We start from the raw sequence: 9651 nt of genomic DNA, 5'->3' as shown, positions 1-9651 counted from the left end.
ATGTGTGAAAAGACTTTGTCACCATATAAGTCAGGAAAGACAAATAATGTGGAATTACAAGTCCCTTTTGCTGTTTGTAGATTTATCAGGAGAGGCTGGGCTATGCTGTGATAGCACAACCTCCCAAATCTTGGAGACCTAGTAAAATGAAAGTTTAATTCTTGCTCATGCTGAATGTCCAACAAAAGTTGGTCAGGGACTCTGTCTTAATCACTTCAGGCCCCATCTTGAGACATGCTTCCAGAATCATGCAGGTGGGGAAAAGTGAAATCTGGAGAGTCTTGGCACCAGCAATTAAATGCTGTGATCCAGAAGTGACTTGTGCCATTTCCTCTCACATCTCATTGGCCAGGAATAGTCATATGGCCTCACTGAAACAGAAGGGGGCTAGGAAGTTCCCTGGCGGTCCAGTGGTTAGGACTCCTCTCTTCCCCAGCAGGGAGCATGGGTCCAGTCTCTGGTCGGGGAATGAAGATCCCACATGCCATGCGGTGTGTCAAAACAAAAGAAAAGAAAGAAAATATAAGGGGGCTAGAAAATTCTGTCTTGTAAAAATGAGAACTAGATATAGTTGAGCCAGAATAATAAAGAATAATAAGCGTAGTATGTCCTGTCCTACTGGTCATAAATATGTTTTTTTTTTTACCATCTTTATTGGAGTACAATTGCTTTACAATGGTGTGTTAGTTTCTGCTGTATAACAAAGTGAATCAGTGAATCAGCGATGTGTATACATATGTCACCATATCCCCTCCCTCTTGCATCTCCCTCCCATCCTCCATATCCCACCCCTCTATGGGGACACAGAACACTGAGCTGATCTCCCTGTGCTATGCAGCTGCTTCCCACTAGCTAGCTATTTTACATTTGGTAGTATATGTATGTCAATGTTACTCTCTCACTTCATCCCAACTTACCCTTCCCCGTCCCCATGTCCTCAAGTCCATTTTCTACGTCTGCGTCTTTATTCTTGTCCTGCCCCTAGGTTCTTCATAACCTTTTTTTTTTTTATTCCATTTATATGTTTTGGCATACGGTATTTCTTTTTCTCTTTCTGACTTACTTCACTCTGTATGGGAGTCTATAAGCCCATCCACCTCACTACAAATAACTCAATTTCATTTCTTTTTATGGCTGAGTAATATTCCACTGTATATATGTACCACATCTTTTTTTTTTTTACCATCTTTATTGGAGTATAATTGCTTTACAATGGTGTTAGTTTCTGCTGTATAACAAAGTGAATCAGCTATACATATACATATATCCCCATGTCTCCTCCCTCTTGCGTCTCCCTCCCACCTTCCCTATCCCACGCCTCTAGGTGGACAAAGCAACAAGCTGATCTCCCTGTGCTATGCGGCTGCTTTCCACTAGCTATCTGTTTTAAGTTTGGTTGTGTATATATGTCAATGCTACTCTCTCACTTCGTCCCAGCTTACCCTTCCCCCTCCCCATGTCCTCAGGTCCATTCTCTACATCTGTGTCTTTATTCCTGTCCTGCCCCTAGGTTCTTCATAACCATTTTTTTTTTAGATTCCATATATATGTGTTAGCATACGGTATTTGCTTTTCTCTTTCTGACTTACTTCACTCTATATGAGAGTCTATAAGCCCATCCACCTCACAACAAATGACTAAAGTTCGTTTCTTTTTATGGCTGAGTAATATTCCATTGTATATATGTGCCACATCTTCTTTATCCTTCATCTGTTGATGGACACTTACATTGCTTCCATGTCCTGGCTATTGTAAATAGAGCTGCAGTGAACATTGTGGTACATGACTCTTTTTGAATTATGGTTTTCTCAGGGTATACGCCCAGGAGTGGGATTGCTGGGTCCTATGGTAGTTCTATTTTTAGTTTTTTAAGGAACTTCCATACTGTTCCCCATAGTGGCTGTATCAATTTACATTCCCACCAACATTATAGGAGGGTTCCCTTTTCTCCACACCCTCTCCAGCATTTATTGTTTCTAGATTTTTTGATGATGGCCATTCTGACTGGTGTGTGGTGATACCTCATTGTAGTTTTGATTTGCATTTCTCTAATGATTAGTGATACTGAGCAGACTTTCATGTGTTTGTTGGCAATCTGTATATCTTCTTTGGAGAAATGTCTGTTTAGGTCTTCTGCCCATTTTTGGATTGTATTTTTTGTTTTTTTGATATTGAGCTGCATGAGCTGCTCATATATTTTGGAGATTAATCCTTTGTCAGTTGCTTCATTTGCAAATATTTTCTCCCGTTCTGAGGGTTGTCTTTTCATCTTGTTTATAGTTTCCTTTGCTATGCAAAATCTTTTGACTTTCATTATGTCCCATTTGTTTATTTTTGTTTATATGTCCATTTCTCTATTAGGCGGGTCAAAAAGGATCTTGCTGGGATTTATGTCGTAGAATTTCTTGTTCTAGTTCTGTGAAAAATACCATTGGTAGTTTGATAGGGATTGCACTGAATCTATAGATTGCTTTGAGTAGTACAGTCATTTTCACAGTGTTGATTTTTCCAATCCAAGAACATGTTATATCTCTCCATCTGTTTGTATCATCTTTAATTTCTTTCATCAGTGTCTTTCAGATTTTTCATCATTAGCGTATAGGAATGCAAGAGATTTCTGTGCATTAATTGTGTATCCTGCTACTTTACCAAATTCATTGATTCGCTCTAGTAGTTTTCTGGTACCATCTTTAGGATTCTCTATGTATTGTATCATGTAATCTGCAAACAGTGACAGCTTTACTTCTTCTTTTCCGATTTGGATTCCTTTTATTTCTTTTTCTTCTCTAATTGCTGTGGCTAAAACTTCCAAAAGTATGTTGAATAATAGTGGTGAGGGTGGACAACTTTGTCTTGTTCCTGATCTTAGAGGAAATGTTTTCAGTTTTTCAACATTGAGAATGATGTTGGCTGTGGGTTTGTCATATATGGCCTTTATTATGTTGAGGTAAGTTCCCTCTATGGCTACTTTCTGGAGGGTTTTTATTATAAATGGGTGTTGAATTTTGTCAAAAGCTTATTCTTCATCTATTGAGATGATCATATGGTTTTTCTCCTCCAGTTTTTCAATATGGTTTATTACGTTGATTGATTTGCATATATTGAAGAATCCTTGCATTCCTGGGATAAACCCCACTTGATCATGGTGTATGACCCTTTTCATGTGCTGTTGGATTCTGTTTGCTAGTATTTTGTTGAGGATTTTTGCATCTATGTTCATTAGTGATATTGGCCTGTAGTTTTCTTTTTTTGTGACATCTTGTCTGGTTTTGGTATCAGGGTGATGGTGTCCTCGTAGAATGAGTTTGGGAGTGTTCCTCCCACTGCTATATTTTGGAAGAGTTTGAGGATAGGTGTTAGCTCTTCTCTAAAAGTTTGATAGAATTCACCTGGGAAGCCATCTGGTCCTGAACTTCTGTTTGTTGGAAAATTTTTAATTACAGTCTCAATTTCAGTGCTTGTGATTGGTCTGTTTATATTTTCTGTTTCTTCCTGGTTCACTCTTGGAAGGTTGTGCTTTTCTAAGAATTTGTCCATTTCCTCCAGGTTGTCCATTTTATTGGCATATAGCTGCTTTCAGTGATGTCTCATGATCCCTTGTATTTCTGCAGTGTCAATTGTTACTTCTCCTTTTTCAATTCTAATTCTATTGATTTGAGTCTTCTCCCTTTTTTTCTTGATGAGTCTGGCTAATGGTTTATCAATTTTGTTTATCTTCTCAAAGAACCAGCTTTTAGTTTTATTGATCTTTGCTCTTGTTTCCTTCATTTCTTTTTCCTTTATTTCTGATCTGATCTTTATGATTCCTTTCCTTCTGCTAACTTTGGGGGTTTTTTGTTCTTCTTTCTCTAATTGCCTTAGGTGTAAAGCCAGGTTGTTTTTTTGAGATGTTCCTTGTTTCTTGGGGTAGGATTGTATTGCTATAAACTTCCCTCTTAGAACTGCTTTTGTTGCATCCCATAGGTTATGGGTCATCGTGTTTTCATTGTCATTTGTTTCGAGGTATTTTTTGATTACCTCTTTGATTTCTTCAGTTATCTCTTGGTTACTTACTAGTGTATTGTTTAACCTCCCTGTGTTTTATTTTTTACAGATTTTTTCCTTTAATTGATATCTAGTCTGATAGTGTTGTGGTTGGAAAAGATACATGATACAATTTCAATTTTCTTAAATTTACCAAGGCTTGATTTGTGATCCAAGATGTGATCTATCCTGGAGAATGTTCCATGAGCACTTGAGAAGGAAGTGTATTCTGTTGTTTTTGGATGGAATGACCTATAAATATCAATTAAGTCCATCTTGTTTAATGTATCATTTAAAGCTTGTGTTTCCTTATTTATTTTCATTTTGGATGATCTGTCCATTGGTAAAAGTGAGGTGTTAAAGTCTCCTACTATGATTGTGTTCCTGTGGATTTCCCCTTTTATGGTTGTTAGCATTTGCCCTATGTATTGAGGTGCTGCTATGTTGGGTGCATAAATATTTACAATTGTTATATCTTCTTCTTGGACTGATCCCTTGATCATTATGTAGTGTCCTTCTTTGTCTCTTGTAATAGTGTTTATTTTTAAGTCCATTTTGCCTGATATGAGAATTGCTGCACCAGCTTTCTTTTGATTTCCATTTGCATGGAATACCTTTTTCCATCTCCTCACTTTCAGTCTGTATGTGTCCCTAGATCTGAAGTGGTTCTATTGTAGACAGCATTTATATGGGTCTTGTTTTTGTATGTATTCAGCCAGTCTGTGTCTTTTGGTTGGAGCATTTAATGCATTTACATTGAAGGTAGTTATCAATATATATGTTCCTATTATGATTTTCTTAATTGTCTTGGGTTTGTTATTGGAGGTCTTTTCCTTCTCCTGTGTTTCCTGCCTAGAGAAGTTCCTTTAGCATTTGTTGTAAAGCTGGTTTGTTGGTGCTGAATTCTCTTAGCTTTTGCTTGTCTGTAAAGGTTTTAATTTCTCCGTCGAATCTGAATGATATCCTTGCTGGCTAGGGTAACCTTGATTGTAGCTCTTCACCTTTCGTCACTTTAAATATGTCCTGCCACTCCCTTCTGGCTTGCAGAGTTTCTGCTGAACGATCAGCTGTTAACCTTATGGGGATTCCCTTGTATATTATTGGTTGCTTTTCCCTTACAGCTTTTAATATTTTTCCTTTGTATTTAATTTTTGACAGTTTGATTAATATCTGTCTTGGTGTGTTTCACCTTGGATTTATCCTGTTTGGGACTCTCTGTGCTTCCTGGATTTGATTGACTATTTCCTTTCCCATATTAGGGAAGTTTTCAACTATAATCTCTTAAATATTTTTTCAGTCTTTTTTTTTTCTCTTCTTCTTCTGGGACCACTATAATTCGAATGTTGGTGCGTTTAATGTTGTCCCAGAGGTCTCTGAGACTGGCCTCAATTCTTTTCATTCTTTTTTTTTTTTTATTCTGTTCTTCAGTAATGATTTCCATTATTTTATCTTCCTGGTCTCTTATCCATTTTCTTCCTCAGTTATTCTGCTATTGATTCCTTCTAAGGAATTTTTAATTTCATTTATTGTGTTGTTCATCATTGTTTGTTTGCTCTTTAGTTCTTCTAGGTCCTTGTTAAATGTTTCTTGTATTTTCTCCATTCTATTTCCAAGATTTTGGATCATCTTTACTATCATTACTCTGAATTATTTTTCAGGTAGGCTGCCTATTTCCTCTTCATTTGTTTGGTTTGGTGGGTTTTTACCTTGCTCCTTCATCTGCCGTGTATTTCTCTGTCTTCTCATTTTGCTTAACTTACTGTGTTTGGGGTCTCCTTTTCGCAGGCTGCTGGTTCGTAGTTCCCGTTGTTTTTGGTGTCTGCTCCCAGTGGGTAAGGTTGGTTCAGTGGGCTGCGTAGGCTTCCTGGTGGAGGGGACTGGTGCCTGTATTCTGGTGGATGAGACTGGATCTTGTCTTTCTGGTGGACAGGACCGCGTCTGGTCATGTGTTTTGGAGTGCCTGTGAGCTTATGATTTTAGGCAGCCTCTCTGCTAATGGGTGGGGTTGTGTTCCTGTTTTGCTAGTTCTTTGACATACGGTGTCCAGCACTGTAGCTTGCTGGTTGTTGAGTGGAGCTGGGTCTTAGCATTGAGATGGAGATCTCTGTGAGAGCTTTCACCATTTGATGTTACATGGGGCTAGGAGGTCTCTGGTGGACCAGTGTCCTGAACTTGGCTCTCCCACCTCAGAGGCTCAGGCCTGACACCTGGCCGGAGCACCAAGACCCTGTCAGCTGCTCAGATCAGAAGAAAAGGGAGAAAAAGAGAGAAAGAAAGAAAGAGAAATAAAATAAAATAAAGTTATTAAACTAAAAAAGAAAAAAATTATTAAAAATTAAAAAATTTTAAAGTAATAAGAAAAAGAAAGAAAGAAGAGAACAACCAAACCAAAAAACAAATCCACCAACGATAACAAGCACTAAAAGCTATACAAAAACAAAAAACAAAACTGGACAGACAGAACCCTAGGACAACTGGTAAAAGTAAAGCTATACAGACAAAATCACACAAGCATACACAAACACACTCACAAAAAGGGAAGAAGGAAAAAAATATATATTAAAAAAAAGGAAGAGAGCAACCAAATCAATAAACAAATCTACCAATGATAATAAGCTCTAAATACTAAACTAAAATAAACATAAAACCACAAACAAGTTAGATGCAGAAAGCAATCCCCAAGTCTACAGTTGGTTCCAGAGTCCACTGCCTCAATTTTGGGATGATTCGTTGTCTATTCAGGTACGCCACAGATGCAGGGTACATCAAGGTGATTGTGGAGATTTAATCCGCTGTTCCTGAGGCTGTTGGGAGAGATTTCCCTGTCTCTTTGTTCGCACAGATCCTGGGATTCAGCTTTCGATTTGGCCCTGCCTCTGTGTGTAGGTCGCCTGAGGGTGTCTGTTCTCCACCCAGACACGATGGGGTTAAAGTAGCAGCTGATTCGGGGGCTCTGGCTCACTCAGGCTGGGGGGAGGGAGGGGTACAGAATGCGGGGCGATCCTGTGGCGGCAGAGGCCAGTGTGACGTGACAACAGTCTGAGGCATGCCGTGCATTCTCCCGGGGAAGTTGTCCCTGGATCTCAGGACCCTGCCAGTGGCGGGCTACATAGGCTTCCAGGAGGTGAGGTGTGGTTAGTGACCTGTGCTTGCACACAGGCTTCTTGGCTGCAGCAGCAGCCTTAGCATTTCATGCCCATCTCTGGTGTCTACGCTGATAGCCGCCACTTGCACCCATCTCTGGAGCTCGTTTTAGGCAGTGCTCTGAATCCCCTCTCCTTGCGCATCCCGAAACAATGGTCTCTTGCCTCTTAGACAATTTCAGAGTTTGTCCCGGACTCCCTCCCTGCTAGCTGTGGTGCACTAGCCCCCTTCAGGCTGTGTTCACGCAGTCAACCCTAGTCCTCTCCCTGGGATCTGACCTCCAAAGCCCAAGCCTCAGCTCCCAGCCCCCACCTTACCCAGCAGGTGAGCAGACAAGCCTCTCAGGCTGGTGAGTGCTGGTTGGCAGCAGTCCTCTTTGTGGGAATCTCTCTGCTTTGGTCTCTGCACCCCTGTTGGTGCGCTCTCCTCCATGGCTCTGAAACTTCCCCCCCACCCACCCCCTTTCTCTGCCAGTGAAGGGGCTTCCTAGTGTGTGGAAACTTTTCCTCCTTCACAGCTCCCTCCCAGAGGGGCAGGACCCATCCCTATTCTTTTTTTTTTTTTAATTAAAAATTTTTTTAATTATTTATTTATTTTTTAATTTTTTGCTCTATAACAAATTTAATCAGTTATACATATACATATGTTCCCATATCCCCTCCCTTTTGTGTCTCCCTCCCACCCTCCCTATCCCACCCCTCCAGGCGGTCACAAAGCACCGAGCTGATCTCCCTGTGCCATGCGGCTGCTTCCCACTAGCTATCTGCCTTATGTTTGGTAGTGTATATATGTCCATGCCGCTCTTTCACTTTGTCACAGCTTACCCTTCCCCCTCCCGAAATCCTCAAGTCCATTCTCTAGTAGGTCTGTGTCTTTATTCCTGTCTTACCCCTATGTTCTTCATGATATTTTTTTTTCTTAAATTCCATATATATGTGTCAGCATACAGTATTTGTCTTTCTCTTTCTGACTTACTTCACTCTGTATGACAGACTCTAGGTCTATCCACCTCATTACAAATAGCTCAATTTCATTTCTTTTTATGGCTGAGTAATATTCCATTGTATATATGTGCCACATCTTCTTTATCCATTCATCCGATGATGGACACTTAGGTTGTTTCCATCTCCGGGCTATTGTAAATAGGGCTGCTATGAACATTTTGGTACATGTCTCTTTTTGAATTATGGTTTTCTCAGGGTATATGCCCAGTAGTGGGATTGCTGGGTCATATGCTAGTTCTATTTGTAGTTTTTTAAGGAACCTCCATACCGTTCTCCATAGTGGCTGTACCAATTCACATTCCCACCAGCAGTGCAAGAGTGTTCCCTTTTCTCCACACCCTCTCCAGCATTTATTGTTTCTAGATTTTTTGATGATGGCCATTCTGACTGGTGTGAGATGATATCTCATTGTAGTTTTGATTTGCATTTTTCTAATGAGTAAAGATGTTGAGCATCCTTTCATGTGTTTGTTGGCAGTCTGTATATCTTCTGTGGAGAAATGTCTATTTAGGTCTTCTGCCCATTTTTGGATTGGGTTGTTTGTTTTTTTTGCTATTGAGCTGCATGAGCTGCTTATAAATTTTGGAGATTAATCCTTTGTCAGTCGCTTCATTTGCAAATATTTTCTCCCATTCTGAGGGTTGTGTTTTGGTCTTGTTTATGGTTTCCTTTGCTGTGCAAAAGCTTTTAAGTTTCATTAGGTCCCATGTGTTTATTTTTGTCTTTATTTCCATTTCTCTAGGAGGTGGGTCAAAAAGGATCTTGCTGTGATTTATGTCATGGAGTGTTCTGCCTATGTTTTCCTCTAAGAGTTTGATAGTGTCCGGCCTTACATTTAGGTCTTTAATCCATTTTGAGCTTATTTTTGTGTATGGTGTTAGGGAGTGATCTAATCTCATACTTTTACATGTCCCTATCCAGTTTTCCCAGCACCACTTATTGAAGAGACTGTCCTTTCTCCACTGTACGTTCCTGCCTCCTTTATCAAAGATAAGGTGACCATATGTCCGTGGGTTTATCTCTGGGCTTTCTATCCTGTTCCATTGATCTATCTTTCTGTTTTTCTGCCAGTACCATACTGCCTTGATTACTGTAGCTTTGTAGTATAGTCTGAAGTCAGGGAGCCTGATTCCTCCAGCTCCATTTTTTTGTTCTCAAGATTGCTTTGGCTATTCGGGGTCTTTTGTGTTTCCGTACAAAGTGTGAAATTTTTTGTTCTAGTTCTGTGAAAAATGCCAGTGGTAGTTTGATAGGGATTGCATTGAATCTGTAGATTGCTTTGGGTAGTAGAGTCATTTTCACAATGTTGATTCTTCCAATCCAAGAACATGGTACATCTCTCCATCTATTTGTACTGTCTTTAATTTCTTTCATCAGTGTCTTACAGTTTTCTGCATACAGATCTTTTGTCTCCTTAGGTAGGTTTATTCTTAGATATTTTATTCTTTTTGTTGCAATGGTAAATGGGAGTGTTTCCTTG

This window comes from Mesoplodon densirostris, chromosome 8 (assembly GCF_025265405.1).
Source record: "Mesoplodon densirostris isolate mMesDen1 chromosome 8, mMesDen1 primary haplotype, whole genome shotgun sequence".
Classification (NCBI taxonomy): domain Eukaryota; kingdom Metazoa; phylum Chordata; class Mammalia; order Artiodactyla; family Ziphiidae; genus Mesoplodon; species Mesoplodon densirostris.
The sequence above is the reverse complement of the archived record's forward strand: the minus strand, read 5'-3'. Positions refer to the sequence as shown.